This window comes from Phyllostomus hastatus, unplaced genomic scaffold (genome assembly GCF_019186645.2).
Source record: "Phyllostomus hastatus isolate PE091 unplaced genomic scaffold, TTU_PhHast_1.1 phas_contig_57, whole genome shotgun sequence".
Classification (NCBI taxonomy): domain Eukaryota; kingdom Metazoa; phylum Chordata; class Mammalia; order Chiroptera; family Phyllostomidae; genus Phyllostomus; species Phyllostomus hastatus.
The window spans coordinates 3,315,800-3,336,035 of record NW_025333912.1 but is presented as its reverse complement, the minus strand read 5'-3'; the positions used below and the strand labels follow the sequence as shown (position 1 = coordinate 3,336,035).

General features: G+C 36.1%; 1 pseudogene; it reads left to right on the top strand.

Moving 5' to 3' along the window:
• The first annotated feature begins 1,531 nt into the window (after window positions 1-1,531).
• Window positions 1,532-2,362, top strand: LOC123824449 (annotated as a pseudogene).
• The last annotated feature ends 17,874 nt before the right edge of the window (window positions 2,363-20,236 follow it).

Sequence of the window (20,236 nt, the reverse complement as noted above, 5' to 3'; positions counted from 1 at the left end):
CAATATGTAGAAATAATTATACGTCATGACCAAGTGAAATTTATCCCTGGAGTGCAAGATTGGTTTAACATCTGACTATCAATTACTGCTGTACATCAAATCAATTAAATGAAAAAATAAAATTTACATGATCATTACAATAGATACAGAAAAAGTATCTGACAAGATTTAGTACCCTTTAATGATAAAAACACTCAGCAAACTAAGAATAGAAAGGGATTCCTCAACTTTACAAAAAGTACCTATGAAAAACCAACAACTAACTATGCACTTAATGGTGAAGGACTGACTGGGTGCTTTCCCTCTAAGATCAGGAACAAGACAAGCAAGTCTGCTGTTCACAAAGAAGTGCTGGTGAGGCTGTGGAGAAAGGGGAACAGTTTTGTACTCTTGGTGGGAATGCAGACTGGTGCAGCCACTGTGGAAAGCAGTATGGAGATACATCAAAATATTAGAAATGGGGGCTGGGAGGATAGGGGGAGGAGGGATTGAACAAAAACAAAAAAGGACTCATAAACATGGACAACAGTGTGTTGATTGCTGGGGGGGCAGTTATAAGGAAACTAAATGGTAATGGGAAATAAATACAATAAAGATTAAAAATTAATTAATTAAAAATAGATCTGCATTTTGAGCAATCCCACCTCTGCAAATATATCCGAAGGAACCCAAAACACTAATTCGAAAGAACATAGGCACCCCTATGTTCATTGTAGCATTGTTTATAATCACCAAGACATGGAAGCAGCCCTAGTGTCCATCAGTAGATGAGTGGATAAAACAAGCATGGGGCATTTACACAATGGGATACTACTTAACAGTAAAAAAAAAAAAGAACAAAATTTTACCCTTTGTGACAGTATGAATGGATCTGGAGAACATTAAGTGAAATAAACCAGTCAGAGAAAGACAAATACATGATTTCACTCATATGTGGAATCTAGTGAACAAACTCAACTAACAAGCAAAATAGAGAGAGACACATAGAGCAGGATGACAGCTAAGGGTGAAGGGAGCAAAAAGAAAAAGGACTCGTGGATATGGACAAGAGCATGATGATGGGGTGGAGGGTATAAGGGGATTAAATGGTAATGGAAAATATATGATATAAAAAATCCTGCTGTCCTCCCTTCTGTTCAACATTACACGGGGGTTCTAACCACAAGAATGAAACAAAAGACATCCAGATTAGAAAAGCAAAAATAATTCTATCTGCAGATGACATGATCTTGTATAGAGAATGTGCCCCCCCAAACCATTAGAATTAATGAGCAAGTTCAACAAGCTTTCAGGATATAAGATCAATACGCACAAATCAGGCTGTGCGACCTCCCAGCCCTGCTCCCGGTGCTAAACGCAGACACGCCGCAAGGTGGCAGGAGTCTGAGTTTGCCTTGGAGGCCGGGGCGGGGGGGGGGGGGGGGGTTGCGGGGGGCGGGGGGGGGGATGGCGTGGGGCGGGCGCAGTGTGCACTTTCCCAGCCAAGCGGGCTAGGCTAGGCTTGCGGGCTGTGCTGCCTCTGCTGACTTAAATACTGCAGCTGTGGGCGCCCCTGCGCGGTCGTGCGTACTCCTTCCACCACAACCTCTTCCTCTTCTGCCGCCGGCCTGCTGCTGCTCAGGCCCGTGCGTTTTAAGAAATCAGCTACGGAAGGAAAAATTATTTATTCACAGGAGGATCCTCCTCCAGAGACGGAAGAATCCGTGTGCCATCAGTTCAAGTCCGGGGCTCCATCTCTGCAGGGTTTGTGGCTGTTCAGGCCCCAAGATGTGCTCTGGATGTTACCAGGCACATCTCTGCAGTAAGGAGCACCAGACTCTGGACTGGAGATCGCAGCATATGCAGGCTTGTAGACAGTCAGATAATTTGGACAATAGAGTTCCAGACCACGACTTCCTTCTTCCAGAATTTGAAATCGTCACAGAAACAGAAGATGAGATTACACCTGAAGTTTCAAGGACGGAAAGGTGAAGTGGAGATTATAGGAAGCATGGGTGAAGCACCTGAGGAAGAATTGGATTCCACGGCAAAATGTGAATCCAGGGAAGATAAATTTTTCCAGAAGTTTAAAACTAAAATAGCCCTGGAACAAGGACAGATCTTAGATAAGACAGAGTGCTTGCCCCCATCTGTATCTCTGGTGAAAACACCCCCTGAGAAAACGATATGCTGGCGGTACATGTATTTGAATTCCAGGACATGTCTCAGCTGGTCAACTACCTAAAGGCTGACAGACTGAGCCGGAGTGTCCTGACTGGCTTCATCTGTGCTGAAAGCTGCAGCCTGGGCACTCACTGGCTACACAGAGGAGTTTGTTTGGAAGCCGGATGTTAACAGATACACCATGAAAACAATCTCGTAAAGCCTTAAAAATGCTCGTAATCTCTTAGACCTTGCAATTACATTTTTAGGACTTTATCCTAAGGAAATAATTATACCAGAGAGAGAGGTACAAAGATGTTGTTTTAGGTACTGTTTCCTATGTCTAAATATTAAAACAAAAATGCCCAGTAACAAGGAATTACATAAATTTTGGTGTATCTGTCCAGTGGAAGGCTATGCAGTTTTAGTGATGCCAGCCTGTATGCACACCCAATAAGGTACAGACCTGAATTCACACGAAGACGTCATTATAGATGAATTCCTAGTATAATTGTGTATTTTTTAAAAATATTTGAACATAATGCATGTGCACAGAAGGAAATCAGGAAAGATACATACTAGGTGTGAACTGGTTAACTGAATGGTAGGCTAAGTGAAATGATTTTTTATGTATATATTCCTTCAATAAAAATGGGTTACATGCTTAATTAAGTAAAAAAATCAATATACAAAAGTCAATTTTATTTCTACACACTTGCAATGAACAGTCTAAAGTGAAATCAAGAAAACAATTCCATTTACAATAGCATCAAAAAAATAATACACTTAAGAATAAATTTAACAAAAGGAGTATAAAGTACTGTGGTACTGGCACAAGGATAGACATGTAGATCAATAACATGGAAGTAAGGGGCCAGAAATAAAATCATATGTATGTCGTCAACTGATTTTTGGCAAAAGAGTGCTAAGATTATTCAATAGGGAAAAAATAGTTCTTTCAACAAATGATGCTGGGACTACTGATTTCCACACGCAAAAGAGTGCAGTTAGCCCTGGCCAGGTAGCTCAGCTGGTTAGAGCATCCTCCCTACCTACCAAGGTTGTAGGTTTGATTTCCTGTCAGGGCACAAACAAGAAGCAACCAAATGAATGCATAAATAAGCCTATCTCTCTCAAAATCAATAAATTAAAAAAAAATTTAAGAGCACAGTTAAACCACTACCTCACACCATTAAAAAAAACAAAAACACCTCAAAATGGCTCAAAGACCTAAATGTTAGAACTAATCCGTAAAATTCTTAGAAGATAACATAAGAGTAAAACTTAATGATATTGGATTTGACAAAGGATTCTTAGATATTACTCAAGTGTGAGCAACAAAAGGAAAAAATAGATAAATTGGACTTCCTTAAAATTAAAACCTTTTGTGCTTCAAAGACACAATCAAGTAAGTGAAAAGACAACTTATAGAATGAGAGAAAATATTTGCAAATTCTATATCTGATAAGGAACTTGTATTCAGATTCTACAGAGAACTCTTACAGCTCAATAATAAATAGAAAAATAAAATAATTTTTAAATGGACAAAACATCTGAATAGGCATTTATCCAAGGAAAATAATGCAAATGGCCAATTAGCACATGAAAGATGCTCAATATCATTAGTCATCAAGGACATACAAATCAAAACTATAATAATATACCACTTCATACCAACTAGACAGCTAGAATCAAAAAGTCATGTAGTGTGTTTGGGATGTGGAGAAGTTAAAACACTCATTTATTGATAGTAGAAATGTAAAATGGTGCAACCATTTTGAAAAACAGTCTGGCAGTCCTCAAAAAATTGAAGAGTTACTATATGAACCAGAAATTCCACTCCCAAGAGAAATGACTATATGCCCATGCAAATACTGGTACACAAATGCTTACAGCAGCATTATCCATAATAGCCAAAAACAACCAAAATGTCCATTCAATTGATGGATGTCTAAACAACATGTGGTATATCCATAAAATGAAAGATTATTCAGCCATAAAAAGGAATAAAGCACTGATATGCCATAATATGGATAAACCTTGAAAATACTATGTTAAGTGTGTGTGTGTATATATATGTGTGTATATAACTATATATATTTATACCTCAGTGTTTGTTGACTTCAGATCTCATCAAACCCTGTACTCATTGTATTTTAATGGAAAAAAATGTTTCAGCACTTGGCACTTACTTGGGACTTGTTGTACTTGCTAGAACTTGTATGAGTCACAGTACCACCCAGCAAGAGAAAATGCTTCATCATTTGGTACTCATCGGTTTTGGCACTTGTCATGAGTTCCAGAACTAATTAACGACAAGTACCAAGGTACCACTGTGTGTATATGTGTGTGTGTGTGTGTGTGTGTGTGTGTGTGTGTGTATACATATATAAGGAGTTTGTATATAAACTATAATAAAAAAAATATATAGTAAAAAGTTTGTGAGAAAATATATAAAGAGGCAATTCCCAGAAGAGCAGATATAAATGGCAAAAACATTTGAGATTACCACTCCCGTTTTCACTCTTCTCCCCCAAGACGGATACTCACCACAATCTGCTCAGGCCCTGACACCTCATACAAGACAGCCATTTGCTTGGCTTCCTTTTTTGCCTTGCCCCATATAGTGGCTTTAAGGCTGGGTAATTAGGAGGGGAAAGGGGGAGGAAAGAAGGAAGGGAAACTTTAAAAATCATGATTGAATGCTGATTTTATTTATTCATTTTATTTAAAATGTTATTTATTTATTTTTAGGGAGAGGGGAAGGGAGAGAAAGAGAAGGAAAGAAACATGGATGTGAGAGAGAAACATCAATCAGTTGCCTCTCATACTACATGCCCTGACTGGGACCAAGCTCGAGACTCAGGTATGTGCCCTGACCGGGAGTCCAATTGTTGACCTTTTACTTTGTGGGACAGTGCCCAACCCACTGAGCCACACACTAGTCAGGGCAAATGCTGAATTTAAGAAAATGCTTTTTCTTCATTTAGTTAACCCCTCCCCAGAGGTAACCTATCACTTCTCTTAGATGATTATTGTATTTGTTTTTCTGAATAACATGCCTATATTGTTACTTCATGATTATTTTAGGTTTGAGACTATAGCACCCTTTTCCCATAACTTTTACTTCGTGTTACTCCAACCTTTTTATCTCACCATCTTTCCAAGTGCTTATAGTCTGATTTTGATTAGAGCAATCTTTAGTACTTATACTGCTATAATCATGCAAACAATAGTCACAGCTAAGTCATGTACCAAAATGATGACCTGTGCAACTTCTAGTTTTCCCTGAAGTTAATAATTGTCTTGTTTGGTTTGGTTTTATAAATAATTTGACCCTAGCTGGACTCTTTGTCAGTTATCCAAATCTTGTCTCAATTTATTGATACAGAAGGTATATCATTAATTTCAGGCTCCTGAAGAAGTGACTTCTAAAGCCGCTGGACATGCTTCAGTCTGGACTGGTTCACTTCTGCACAGAGCATCCTGCTGTCATCTGGGATCTCCGTAAACCGTTAACCTGGCAATTCCCTTTACCTCCTTTACATATGGATCTTCTGTATCATATACCCCATGTCTTTCTCTTTCTTGATTTGTTCTTTCATTAAAGTCCAACAATATCCCCCAGAAGTTTCCTGAGAATGGGTAAGAATTTATAGTGTGTAAATGTCTTTATTATTCCCTCTCTGGGATAACACATGCTAAATTGAAAGTAAGTTTTCTTCAGAATGTAGAAAGCATTTCTCCCATTGTCTTCTTTTTTGATTATTCAAAACTTTTATTTCATCTAGTTTCATAAAGTATACATGGGAGAGCAAGATAAGTTGTTTGTAATTTTAAGTGCCCAGTCCTGTTGTGGTGAAGTGGTTTCTTATGTCTGTCCTTGGTTATAAGGCTTCTCTCTAGCTGGTGTTCAGTTGGTTATTCTGGATGATTTCTCTACAATTTAGTTGTGGTTCTGGATTGTGGTCCTGGGAAGAGGTTAGTGCAGCTTCCACTTACTCCTTCACTATCTTGGACCTCCAGTCTCTCATTGTCTTCTAACAATCAATTTTCCTGTTGAATCATCCAAAGTCATTTTGACTCTTATTTTTTATGTGTGAACTGTTTCCCACTTTCCTCTCTGGAATTGTGATGGTGAATTTTGTGTGCCAACTTGACTGAGCAAAGGGAAACCCAGAGAGGAGGGAAACCCAGAGAGGAGGTAAACCATTATTTCTGGGTGTGTCTGTGGTAGTCTCACCTGAAGAGATTAACATTTGAATAGTTAGATTGAGTAAAGAAAATGGCTCTTCCCTAGATGGGTGGGCATCATCCAGTCCTTGGAGGGCCCGAATAGAACAAAAAAAGGAGGAGGAAGCATGAATTTTATCTCTGCCTTAGCGGGGACATCCATTTTCTTCTGCCCTTGGACATTGTTGCTCCTGGTTCTCAAGCCTCAGGACTTAGCCTGGGACTTGCGCCATTGGCTTTCTTGGGCCTCGGTCTTTCGGACTGTGGGACTTGTCAACGTCCATAATTACATGAGCCAATTCCCCATAATAAATCTCTTTTTAAATTATCTCTATATGTCCTACTCGTTCTCTTTTTTTCTGGAGAATTCCAATACAAGAAGTGTGTAGCATCTTCTCTGTGCCCTCTATATTCTGAAATCTCACAATGTTGCCTTGCACTCACATTTCACATTCACTGTGCTGGACACTCAGGGTCTTCAGTCCTGAAACACAACCATCAGTTCCCAGAGATTTTCTTTAAGTATTTAGTTGGTGGTTTATCTCATCCATTTTTCATATTCTCTCTCTCTGTGTCTTTCTCTTTCTCCCCCCACCCCTATAATGTTTTGTCTTCTAAAGTTATTTTGTGTTTTTTTCCTCCTGTTTCCTCCTTTTTTCTTTGTCTTTGAACTCTACTTTCTGGGACTTTTTTCTTTCTATTTTCCAATGCTTTTATTGAGGTTGTTTGTGTTTAATCATAAAGAATTACAATGAAGCTAGAGCTCTTTGAATTTTTTTCCAAATTGTAAAATGTAGAGAATTCAATAAAGTGCATGAAACATAAATACACACATTAGTGAAGAATTTTTTATCAAACGTTCAGATAATCATCACCTGAGGTACAAAATAGAAGCATCTCAGAAGTCTCCTGTGGGCTCCTCCCTTATCACAACTCACTTCTTCCTCCTACAAGCAACCACTATCCTAACTTTAGAGATAATGATTTCCTTTATAAGTTTTACCACTTATGTGTGCATCTCTAAATAGTGTAGCTTAGTTTTGATGGTGTTTTCACTCTTTGTGAATGAAAAATGTTCTTCTTTTGGTTTTCCTTTTTTGCTCAGCATTATGTTCATGAGATTCATTGTATTATATGCTGGTACAGTTAATTTTTCATTGGTATATATTATAAAATTCTTAGAAGAACACAGGAGAAAAAGTTTTTTAACCTTGGGCTGGTACAGATTTCTTAGACAGGACATGAAAGGGTGCTAACATAAAAAAATTTATAAATTGGTATCCACCAAAATTTTTTAAATCTGTTCTTCAAAGACCACCATTAAGAAAATGAAAAAGCAAAACATAGACTAGGGGGAATTAGTTCTAACACATATTTCACAGGGGACACAAAGCTTGAATATGTATATAATATCTATTCTGAACAATGAAACAAATGACCTATTCTAAAAATGGGCAAAAGAGCAGGAACAAGTATAAAGGACACATGGACAAAAACAAGGGGGGGGGTTGTAAATGGGAGGGAGGTGGGGAAGGCTGGGGGGTGGGCTGGGATGGGAGTAAAAGGCAGAAAACTGTACTTGAACAACAAATTTTAAAAATACCATAAAAATAAAAATGGGCAAAAGATTGGAACAGATACTTACACAATAGGTTATACAATGGCCAATAAGTATATGAAAATGTATTCAATATCATTACTTATCAAAATGTAAATTAATATCCTAACAGAATGGCAAAAATAAGAAAACACTGACAATATAAAGTTTTAGTGAGAATGTGGAACAACTACAACTCTAATACATTGCTGGCAGAAATGTCAAATGGTACAAAACCTTGGAAAACAGTGTGGCTATTTGTTATAAAGTATACTTACCATATGACCCCAAAAAATCACTCTTAAATACCTACTCAAGAGAAATAAAAGCACATACCCATACTAAGACTTGTATCGAGACAGTCTTAGCAGCTTTACTCATAATAAGCAAAAAAGCCAGAAATAACTTAAATATCTATTAAATGGAGAAGCCATCATGATATATCACACAATAGAATACTTACTACTCGGTAGTATAAAAGAAAAAAAATTGATTTGTGCAACAACATGAATAATTATGCCTGATGTGCATGCTAAAATATCTAGGGGAAATATACTGATATCTTTAAAATACATCAAAATATAAGATGGAAAAATAAGATGTGTTAAAGCAAGTGTAGTAGAATCTAATGATATAATCTAGTGGTAAGTATATGGATATTCACTGTAAAATTCAGCTTAGCTCTATGATTGAACATTTCTATAACAAAAAGTTTCAGAATAAAACGTTGTGCTCAATGAAAGAATCCAGACACTGTGGTTTATTTATTCAAACTTCTGGAATAGACAAAACAAATCTATAGCAACAGGAAGTGCATCAGTGGTTCTAGTGAGAAGTGCTGATTATAAAGGGACATGAAAAAAATTTTGGAGTGAGGGAAATATTCTATATATTGTTTGTTTTTCATTTTATGTTTTGTTTTTAAAGTGTATTTTATTGATTATGCTATTACAGTTGTCTCATTTTTTTCTCCTCTTTATACCCCTCTCCCCTGCACTCTTCCTCCCACCGACATTGTCCCCCACCCTTAGTTCATGTCCATGGGTCATACATATAAGTTCTTTGGCTTTTCCACTTCCTGTACTATTCTTAACCACCCTCTGTCTATATTGTACCTACCATTTGTTTCTTATTCTCTGTACCTTTCCCACATTCTCCTCCTTCCGCCTCCCCACTGATAACCTCTATGTGATCTCCATTTCTGTGATTATGCTCCTTTTCTAGTTGTTTGCTTAGTTTGTTTTTGTTTTTGTTTTGGGTTCAATTGTTGATAGTTGTGGGTTTGTTGTCATTATACTGTTCATAGTTTTGATCATCTTCTTTTTCTTAGATAAGTCCCTTTAACATTGCGTATAATAAGAGATTGGCGATGATGAACTCCTTTAACTTGACCTTATCTGGGAAGCACTTTATCTGCCCTTCCATTCTAAATGATAGCTTTGCTGGATAGAGTAATCTTGTATGCAGGTCCTTGCCTTTCATGACTTTGAATATTTCATTCCAGCCCCTTCTTGCCTATAGGGTTTCTTTTGAGAAATCAGATGATAGTCTTAAGGGCACTCCTTTGCAGTTAACTGTCTCCTTTTTTCTTGCTGCTTTTAAGGTTCTCTCCTTATCTTTAATCTTGGGTAATGTAATTATGATGTGCCTTGGTGTGTTCCTCCTTGGGTCCAACTTCTTTGGGACTCTGAGCTTCCTGGACTTCCTGGAAGTCTGTGCCCTTTGCCAGGTTGGGCAAGTTCTCCTTAATTGTTTTTTTCAAAAAAGTTTTCAATTTCTTGGTCTTCATCTTCTCCTTCTGGCACCCCTATGGTTTTGATGTTGGAATGCTTAAAGTTGTCCCAAGGTTCCTACACCTCTCCTCATTTTTTTGAATTCTTATTTTTTTAATTCTTGAACATTCTGTTCTGGCTAAATATTTATTTCTTCCTTCTGCAAATTGTTCATTTGAGTCATGGTTTTCTTCCCATAACTGTTGGTTCCCTGTACATTTTTCCTTTCTGTCACTTTGCATAGCCTTCACTTCTTCCTCTATTTTGTTACCATATTCAACCATTTCTGTGAGCATCCTAATTACTAGTGTTTTGAACTCTGCATATGATAGGTTGGCTATTATCTCTTCATCGCTTAGCTGTATTTTTTCTGGAGCTTTGATCTGTTCTTTCATTTGGGCCATATTTCTTTGTCTTGGCACACCTGTTATGTAGTAAGTGGCAGAGGCTTAGGTATTCGGAGGGTGGGGCAACTCACATCACTGTGTTGTAGCGCTGTATGTAGGGGAGGGGTCAGAGAGGGAACAATGCCATTTGCTCGGCTCTCACCTCACTTTTAGTCACTTCCCCTGCTACCCACAATCAGCACCCCCACTGGTGCTGATTCCTGGGTGGGTGGGCTTGTATACATTCTAGGACCCTGTGGGTCTATCCAACAAACTCTCCTGTGAGGCTGCGAGTTTCTCCTGCTGCCACAATCCAGGATTAGACCCAGAAACGCCAATATAATTAGCAACAGATTAGATATGTCATCTGTTGTATCTAGAAGAAAAATTAATTGGTTCATCTGAAGACAGAGCAACAGAAACTATCCAAAATAATATAATTAGCAACAGATTAAATACTTCATCTGTTATACCTAGAAGAAGAAAAGATTAGTGCATCTGAAGACAGAGCAATAGAAACTATCCAAAATAAAACACAGGGGGGAAAAAGACTGAAAGAAAATAAATCAACCCTATTAGGGAAACTGAAATATGACTGCAAGCAGCCTAATATACATGTAATTGGAGTCCCTGAAGGAGGGTGTAGAAGACAGAAAAAATACTTGGAGAAATAATGGTTGAAAACTACAAATTAGATAAAAACTATCAAAGAAGCTAAAAAAAACCTGAAGGATAAGACACATGAATAAAACTATATCAAATAACATGATAAATTGCTTAAATCTACTGACATGCCCCTGGATATAAATGGCCTGTTAACCTGACCCATAATTTTCCCTTTGCACAGGAACTGACTGAGTTAAAGAAACAGTATCCTTGGAGCTTTGCCAGAATATAAAGTTTAGTGTCTGTTCCATTCCACACTCTTTAAATGAATTTGATCATCCCTAACACATGAGATCCAGTCTCAGGGAATACCAGATGTCAGTAGATTTCATCAAAACAACCTGCCATTTACTATCTAGAATTGTTCCATTTATTATTTTTTTTTTTTGCCTGCCTGGCTTGGCTATCTTTTCGAAATTTAATCTATGCTCATGTCCTTTTTACTTGCACAATCTATTTGGACAGGATTATCTGGCTTTGGGTCTCAGTATTCTCTCCAGACCTGATTTTATAAATGCTCTCTGCCTCAACCCTCAACCACTTTTCCTACCAGTATTCTTGTGAAAATTTTCCAAGAAATTTTAAGGGAATGTGGGGAAATCAGAAAAATAACCTGGGCTTAAACCAGTTGCTAGATTGTGAGCTTTGGAGTCCTTTTGGCACTAAAGCTAAATCTGTGGTTTGTGGCTTAGTGAACAGATGTTTCTGTATTTCCTGTGGCCTCCTTTGGAGACTGTAGGATCCTAAGAACAGAAGAGAATGGTTTGTGTAATGTACACAACCAGGTCAGCTTCATGCTATCATGTATATACTCAGGCCACCTCTCATACAGCCGAGACAGCCACACAAACCCACTACATTTCTCCACAAAGTTTGCATGGGGAAGCCGCTCAGTTTAGATTTTGTCACTTTTTGGAATTACACATTTTATTACCATTAGTAATAATAATCAATTGACCTTAAAGGACAGTGAAAAGGATAAATGAATTACTTAGTACATGAAGCAAGTATAATAAATGCTTGTAAGTAGATAAAAAGGAGAGGCAGTGAATGTATAACTTAGATAAAATTATCACATTTGATAAAGAGGGAGATTTCTGATTTAAAAGAGGCGTATACATGGAACAGAAAAATCACATATTTTAAAACTTAATATCTGATGGTTGTATTTTTATTTTCTTAGTTATCTTTTCTTTCCTTTTTTTAAAAAATTCACTGATTCAAACTATAATTTCAGATCTATGTTCCCATGAAAAAAATGTATAGTTGGTAAAATATACTACATGTGGACCAAATGTTTCTGGTACCTGCTCGGTAGTGACAAGTTCCACCATTAGTCAGTATCAGGGAAAAAATGGTATCAATATAATAATATAAAAAAATAACAAGTACATAAGTAGCAAAAGGAGAGAAATGTGTTTGATTTGTTCATTGATGTCTCCTTAGGACCATGAAGATGCCTACTACAAATATTTATCCCTACAAAAATATTTAAGCGAATGAATAGAATTTGAAAAAAAAAGTTGAGATGTCTGCCTTTATTCTAGTTGCAACTCCCTGGAGCTCCTCACCTTGGACCTTGGAGGCAGGTTGGGCAAGCATGCCCCATTATTTGCATGCAGGGATTCTGTTTCTTGCAATTTTGATAAACAGAACAAAAATGATGAATGTGTTAAAGGAGATACATTTATTGCATGCACTGACCATAGAATAATTGGTTGCTTTTAGCAGAACTTGGTCTGGACCTTTGATAGTATTTTGTCACTAACTCATCAATAAGTAGGGAAGGTTACATAGGACATGTCAAAAAGCTTAGGCCTAGCTCAATTCTAATGTCCTTGAATTGGAACTGGGGAAGTACCTTCTAATCTCAGAATATGTACCCAAGTCACCATTATGGGTGTTTTGTAAATAGTCTCAGTTTTCTAATAGGCAACTGGAGTTCAAGAAGCCCCTAACACTTTGGAAAATATGTCTTTCCAATCTTTCATTCCCACTAAACCTTTATAGATTAGTAAAGGAGGTGTTAATCTGTGACAAAGAATCTCTTTCCTCACTTGTACTTTTAGATCTTTAATTATTAATTCGTTTATCAGGGGCATCCTAAATAGGCATTTACTTATCACACAGGTACACAGGCATAGGCCTGTTTTCAAGGAGGCCATGGCTTAATGAGAAAGTCAAACAAGTAAGTGAATAATCATGATGCATTATGATAAATGCTATAATAGAAATTTCTCTCTTAAGGCTGTAAAAATTCCTTTCATTTACTTATAAGTGTAGAAATTGGTATATCAGAATTATAATTGCTGATAAACCCAGATCAAATACGTATAAAGAAGCATTTATAGGTCATGAATTAAGAAATTAATACCCTGAAATTAATACCTTGAGTTTAATCCCTGTGTTGTTCAATATATGAATTGTGACATGTTTCCTTGTTGGAAGTTATCTAGCATCTATAAACATAGTTTTAGCTTTTAAGTATGTTTTACTAGAAAGTTTGGTCTAAATATATTCCTTTATATTTGTATTAAACCCTCATGCTCTTGTATTATGTTACTATCAAGTGGGATTCCCAGGTCCAGGTGATACCACTGCCTGTGAACCTGATTCTTCCTCAGTAAGAGGATCCTCTCTGTGCTGACACAAGCACTCTTTATTTTTAGGACAGTTATTGCTATGGTTACTGTTAACCACGGAGTTGGCCTTCAGTATTGTCCCTGAACAGTTAGTATTTCCCATGGAAATTCTGTAGCAAGATGATAAGTGAAATAAAATACATCCTAAATACAGCACAAGAAGAACTATAATCATAAAACACTCACTTAATTGTGCAATTCATTTAAATGTATACTGCAAAGACTTTAAAAAATTTCTTAGCTATTCTATAAAAGATAAAAATGACCAATGTATTTAAAATAAGTAAATTTAGAAAGATGTTTGATTAATTATCAAATCAGCAGAAAAATATAAATTAAATGCTGTTATTATTTCCAAATTTAGTTTAGGAACTGAGTAATTAAAATTAGAGCAGGAGGTACTAAACACTGTATTTACAATGAAATTTAATTAATAATTTACAAGTACTCTCATTGATAAAAATCTAAAAGCCAAATTTTTCTTTTTAGCCATAATATGCTTTAAAGAGCACTGGAACATTATTAAGAATTATTCATTCAATTTTAAAACAGGAAATGAAATAGGTGACATTTCCAAATGGCATAAAAACTTCTTATTTACATTTGAACTATAGATAACGTTCTTATTTTGTAATGATTCCCAGAAACATGTCTTTAGCAACATGCAAAATTCTTTTCAGTTAGTTTTGTAACATGTGAGCACATTTCAAAAGAGTTACTTCATCTGCTGCCCTGACTGGTGTGGCTCAATGTGTTGGGCGTCATCCCACAAACCTAAAGGTCACCTGTTTGACTCCTGGTCAAGGGACATGCCTGGGTTTCAGGCCAGGCTCCCGGTTGGGGGAGAATGGGAAGTGGACAGTCTCATCTTTGTTTCTCTTCCTCTCTCTCCCTCTCTTCTTCAGTCTCTAAAATAAATAAATAAAATCTTAACAAAAAGAGAGAGTTTCATCTTTTGACATGTGAGATTAAACAGAAAGATGTACAGAGCTTGAGACAGAGAATTTTGTCTTTTTTTATTTTGTCTTTTTCTAATGGCTAAACCCATGTTTTAAATTGTTTATATGTAGTAACAAAGGTAATTAAATCAAGTATGATATGAAATTTAACCTTTATATGAGCTAGCATTTGAAAAATTGCTAATTTTTATATGTATGGGCCAAAGTAGGTTTACAACTGTGAGTACACAAAATAGAGTTTATTCTCATATTATTATTTATTATTGTATTATTTTCCATACCAACAACTGTAAACCTACCTTTGCCACACCCTGTATTTACAATATATGATAATGTAATACTATATAAAATAAAATACAAAATATATTTTATATTTAACATAATACAAAAAATTAAAATAAACCTCTTTGCAGCAGATCCTTTCTCATAGAATTATTGGTAGGCAAATGCAATTTCCATTGCATGTTTTAGTCTCTGAGTCTCTGAACCTGATGTTCTGATCCAAAACAGAAACAAAAACAAAAGCAAAATGCCAAAAACTCATATAAACCCTCCCCCACCCCATTCCCACCTCCCTGCAAACTAATATTGAAGGTAAACCAGGACTCAACTAGAAGATTCCATCTCTTCAGCATATCTATTTGAATTTGAATACTTTGCAACTATAGAGATTCTGAGAACCCATGAAGATTACACTATGAAATTTTGAAACTCATGTTGACAACTGAGTGAGAAGCCATATAAAGTAACATTTAATTTTTTTGTTAATCTACCTGGGTTATACAATATATAGTAAACTATACATTTAAAAAACACTTTAAAATCTGATGAGTTCTTTGAATGTTACTTTGTAACGACACTGAATAGTGTGAGGAGCAATCACATTAAACCCTGGTCTTTGTCTTAACAGTCTATATGTAATATGTAAATACTATCATCTGCATACTCTAAGAATACACAAACATAGAAATTAAAGGTAAGACAAAACTTACCAAACATTTAAAAAATTTTACTTATTGATTACAGAGAGACAGAGAGACATAACCATTGATTTATGTTCTACTCATTCATGCATTCATTGGTTAATTCCTGTGTGTGTGAGAGAGACAGAGACAGAGACGGAGAAATTGATTTGTTGTTCCACTTGTTTATACATTCATTGGTTGATTCTTACATGTGTCCTGACCAGGGTGTTGCCCATGACCTTGGCTATTGGGATGACGCTCTGACCCAGGCAGGGCTAAACATCTTTCAATGTTTTGCTGAACATGATGACTATATGTTATCATCAGTTCATACATCAATCAGTACACTCTTAGGGCAAGGTTCATTGTACTCCTGATAGTGAGTCCAAGTCCATATTTCAGTCTTCTTATTTTTTATTTTTAGAATTTTTATTTATTTATTTATTTATTTATTTTCAGAGATGGAAGGGAGGGAGAGAGAGAGACATCAATGTGCGGTTGCTGGGGGTCATGGCCTACAACCCAGGCATGTGCCCTGACTGGGAACTGAACCTGCGACACTTTGGTTTGTAGCCCGTGCTCAATCCACTGAGCTACGCCAACCAGGATGTTTCAGTCTTCTTGATTATTATTATTAGTATTATTTTGCTTGACTTTTTTAAATGATGAGATCATTGTTTTTGCCTGGTAATGTTGCTGACAAAGAGTTCGTAGCTCTTATTTTCTTGTTTGCCTGTTCTTGCATTAGCAGTATTAGCTTCAATTAGCAGTTTTTTTGTAAAAATCTTCTTAAGCTACTTATCGACTTCATGAAAGTTAGTTTTGTTAAAAGTAGTAGATAACAGATTCCAGGAACACATATCAAGTACAGTCTGTAACAATTTGCTGAGAAGTCCCTTTGTTCTCCTCTGTGACGGGTAGAACTCTCATTTTCCCTTTAGAATATTTTACCTGCCACAAATTCTATGTGACCACTTGTTTTCCACCAAGTGAAGGAAACTCCCGTTTTCAATCTGTATGTTAAACATTAGCAAAATTGAATTCATTTTTGTTAAATAGGAAAATATATAAACAGAAGTCTGAATATTTTTTTCTTTTCATCCCAATGGGTGGGCTTGCATATTCTCCAAGTTATATGTTTCCATCTGTAGGATCACTGTTTTAGAAAAGGAATCTATTCTCTGATAACCAAATTCTTATGAAGAAAAATGGCAAATATGATCAGTATCCACAAAGACAAGAGAAGAATGAAGGTTAAGATTTAATTTATTTCTATCGGAATGCTTCTACCTAGCCTCTATTCCAGTCTGCCTTGCCAATGTCCTCTCTCTCTGAAGTTAAACAAATTTCACATTAATATGCAGACCGATTGTGCATTTCCTTTAAAACCTAGTATAAAGCATCTTCCTTCCCCCAGTATCGTTTAAGTCTACATTTGATTGAAGTAGCAAGTGGATGGCTGTAAATACTCCCTACTGTGTACCAGACTGTGCTTGTCTCTACTCTTTCCATCATGTCAGTATCCTGTGACCCATTTTTTACCTTTTTTATTTTCTCCTAATTTGTTTCTTCCACCATATTAACTTTCCACATGAATAAATTCCTAGTCCTTTCATGTTTTGTATTTGTACACATTTTTAATGCCACTGAATTCTTTGTTACTTTAAAAAAAGTCTGAATCTGTTTCATTCAGTATGTCAAAACACAGTTCCCTTCAAAGTATAGGTATACAGTAAATTTATTGTACTCATTATTTTCTCTTTTCATGAAATATTACATGCTGTACTTTAGATTTTTAAAAATTCTTACTGGTTATATCAATCATAATTAGAAAGTATGTAGTTCAGGGAAAAGATCCGAAGGGCAGAGGTTGGTTATAACCATTTTGTAGCAAAGGAACTGATGTAAACCTGGAATCATAAATCAGCTCTTATTAACAGGAACCTAAATAACAAAACAAAGAAATAAGCAAAATATAACCAAAGACACTGAAATAGAGGTCAGGCTGACAGTGCCCACAGAAGAGAGTAGAGGGAATTTCAGGGGACAGTGGGAAGGGTTCACGGGAACAAACTTAAAGGACACATGGTCATAAACTAAGAGGAGGGTGGTAATGGGAGGGAAGTGGGGAGGGGTGGGAGATGGGGCTGGATTGGGAGTAAAAAGGAGAAAACTGTATTTGAACAATGATTAAAATAAAATTAAAAAAAGAAAATTCAAATACAAAAAATAAAAAATAAATCATCTCTTAAATATGATTTCATAATAATACTTTAGGTTGCAATGCTTTTGAGCTTGTAAGGTTCTAGCTGGTGCACTCATCCAGGTCCTCTGATCTTCCCGTGTAACACACTCATAGCTCACAAAGATGTGTTTTAATATGAGGAAATATTCCTGTTGGTTAATAACAGAACTAGGAATTAAATTTATAGCTCCTGAAGTCCAGTCCTTCATTTCTTTAAGCCATATTGCTTTTCCTTAGCATACATAAGGATTGTGGACATAGAGTAGCTTTAAATATAGAGTTCCTTTGACATAAGGTTATAAGAGGTTTTATATCTAACCAATTTTCTGACGAGCATTCCTGTGGCTTTAGCATTTTTCCATAATCTTTGTACTTGGGCTTATGAACATTCATAGTGTAAAATGTGCTCAATTGGTCTATTCTGTATCATACAACTATCTTGCTCATAACCAGACTATTGTTACAAAGAAGAACTGAAAATACAACTTTTCCCTACAACCCCTCCCTGCAAAAAGATCCAAAGGATAATTTTATGGCATCTTATATAGCACTTATCAGATATGACATGATAGTGTAATATAGTGGTTACTATGGGTTGTGGAGTCAATCCTGAATTCAAAATCTAACTCTGAACCTTACTAGCTATGCCATGTTTGGTTTTGTTACTTTACTATGGACTTGCCAAGTACAGACTGGGGCTAACACACACACACGCACACACAATCTACAGGGCTTACTTTGAGCCTAGCAAACACATAATAAGCATTATTTTCTATTGTAATTTGATCACAAATCTTAAGAACAAATAATTGCATTAATTGCCTCTAGTCCAAGTAATGGCAACAGTTGCTAGTGGTTTGTGTGTTTTGGAGCTCCTATGAAGTTTAGGCAATGATTTGCAAAATAACAAAATATAAGAAAGACTTCATTCCTTGCTTCTAGCAAGAGTTACGATGGGTATGAAAAATTAGCTCTAAGATGGGAGAGTAAAACTACTGTTGTTCCCCACTATCAATGCACTAAGCACTGCACTTCTATCTTTTCTCTACCAACCCAGCAAATGAGTTTATTCATGACTATTCATGTTTCTACTTCTTGTGTGAGCTTTAATTTGTCTTTTTAAGGACATTATCAATTTCACCAAAATTTATTGGCATAAAGTTGTTTGTAAAGTGCCTTTATTGTTCTTAATGTCTCTAGAATTTGTAGTGATGTCTAATCTTTCATTACTAATATTTCTGTTTTATATATTTTTTTCTTCATCAGTCTAGCTAGAGGTCAATTTTTTTAAAAGATTTTATTTATTATTTTTAGAAAAAGGAGAAGGGAGGGAGAAAGACAGGGAGAGAAACATCAATGTGTGAGAGACGTATCAATTGGTTGTCTCTTGCATACCCCCAGCTGGGGAACTGGCCTGCACCCCAGACATGTGCCCCAATGGGGAATTGAACCAGTGACCTTTTGATTCACAGGCTGGCACTCAGTGTACTGAGCCACACCAGTCAGGGCTAGAAGTCAATTTTATTAGTGGCATCCCACAAATTTTAATATTTTGTTCTCATTTTATTGAGTTAAAAATATTTTCTATTTTTTTGTAAACTTCTTTTTTGAGCACAAGGTATTTATATGGGGTGCTGTCCAATTTCCAAATATTTGTAGATTTTTCAGATGTTATTTTAGTCTAAAATCTTTGTGGTCCAAGAATATACTTTGTGTGATTTCAATCCTCTTAATATATTGTATTAAGGCCCAGAATACACTATTGTGGTGAATGTTCCAGGTATACTTGAAAAGAATGCATGTTGTTTTTCAGTGGAGTAACCTGTAAATATTACATCAAGCTAGTCTTCTATGATCTTGTTAATTTTTTATCTACTCATTCTATCAATTACAGAGAAAGGAATGTTGAAATCTCTAACTGTAATTGTGGATTTGCCTGTTTCTCCTTTTAGTTCTTGTTTCATATATTTTGGAGGTCTGTGCACATACACTTAAGATTTTGGTGTTTTCTTATTGAACTGACTCCTTTATTATTATGAAATGTATCTCCTTATGACAGTATTTATTCTAAAATCTATTTTGTCAATATCCTTTTAATTAGTGTTTGCACAGTATACCATTTTCCATTCTTTATTTTTACCCTGCCTTTTTTTTTAAAACAGAAATTTATTCTTACAGGAAAACGTAAGTCCAAAATTGAGGTGTCAGCAGGGCCATGCTCACTCTGAAGGCTTTTGGGAGAAAGCCTTCTTTGACTTTTCCCAGCTTCTGGTAGTTCCTGGCAATCCTCCATGTTCCTTGGCATATAACTGCCTCATTTCAATAGTGAGCAGTACCTACTCACAGAGTAGTTTGAGGATTAAGATGAGATGTAATGAATATAAGAGGTAGGCATAGGGTCCGGTTGCATACATGATAAAATTCTTGATAGTATTAGCTATTTCTTGTTGTAATTATTGTTATGCTACCAGTCTCCTCAGATATATGCCCTGTGAGGCGGCACTGATTTGAAATGCTAGCAGTCCAAGTAACAAGGGCAATACATTGCCAGAAGATAACTTTTGTTTCTGACAAGTGAATGCCTAAAGTTAATTTAATTACAAGAGGTAATTAGCATGTTAATCTAGGT